Here is a 1175-nt window from a genome sequence, read left to right as displayed (position 1 = left end):
CAGAGACCTTCCTGTTTTTAAGACCTAATCTCCCTTCTCCTGTGCCTTTCATTTCATTAATCAGATCTTTCTACCTATCGGGATATCTCTCCGGGAATCTGAACAATTCCATTGATTGATGTTAGGAGTCGTGAAACCTATAGGTGGTAAATAAAAGGGAACGGTCGAATCAATCCGAACCCACACCACGCATACGCGACAATTCGGCGATCGGTCCCCCAAGCTGAAGGCGGGCCCGCTAACATAGGAAAGGAGGACTAGGACAGAGGGAAGAGAGAGCCAAGCCTGCTCCTCATGTCGCACTCGCTCCATGCAAGGGAGACAGTTTGGAGGAGTTTTTCTCATGCCACGTCAACTACACGAATGAACACACATCAAGATCTCCGCGCGCGCCCTCACCTTCTCAACCGATAAGCCAGCGCCATCACATAGGCAAGTAAGAAGTATACATTCGATGTTCTTGAGCTCCTGGTAGTACAACCACGTGGTCGACTACAGTCACCGGCACGCGACAAACACTCACTACCCGTCTCGCTCACTCTACAACTACACGCACACTATGGGCGAAGTGGGTCAGCCCCACCTATTCTTTTGCACACCACATGTCTCATTCAGCGAACTTCTCTACAGAACTGCATCACTCGCATAAACGCGCTCCTCCATTTTGTCCCCCACCGCATAGGTCCTCTCTCTACATCGCTCCTTACGAGGTTCACGCGCTCAAAGCCTAAAGACCCGGATGTCAGTATTTTTACTTCGGCTCTCCTACGGCAGCCGCAGGTCGGAGGGATACAATGCCAGGACCGCGCATTTGACCTCCGTTAAACTATAACTCGTAATCACACAACAGCTCTCAGACACTCTTCGTTACAGGTGTGTATTCGAGCTGCGGCAAGCTATCTGCTCCACTTAGATACAACGCTCCAATCACATGCCAATAGTCAGCTGCGGCTAGCTGGCTCATACACACGCCTCATTGGTCGATCTTCTTCACGAAGCTACCTCTCACACTTCGTTACATCACGCACTCTCGCTCACTCTCGGTTATCTCTTTGTAGAGTCACGGGGTAGTGAAGACCTTATTATGGGACCGTATGTAGTAAAACACTGCACCGAACGACAGTTCCGAGACTCACTGATACATAACCTCACCGACAGTTAAACACGACTCTTGC

Source organism: Diaphorina citri, unplaced genomic scaffold, assembly GCF_000475195.1.
Source record: "Diaphorina citri unplaced genomic scaffold, Diaci psyllid genome assembly version 1.1 scaffold2010, whole genome shotgun sequence".
Taxonomy (NCBI): domain Eukaryota; kingdom Metazoa; phylum Arthropoda; class Insecta; order Hemiptera; family Psyllidae; genus Diaphorina; species Diaphorina citri.
The sequence above is the reverse complement of the archived record's forward strand: the minus strand, read 5'-3'. Positions refer to the sequence as shown.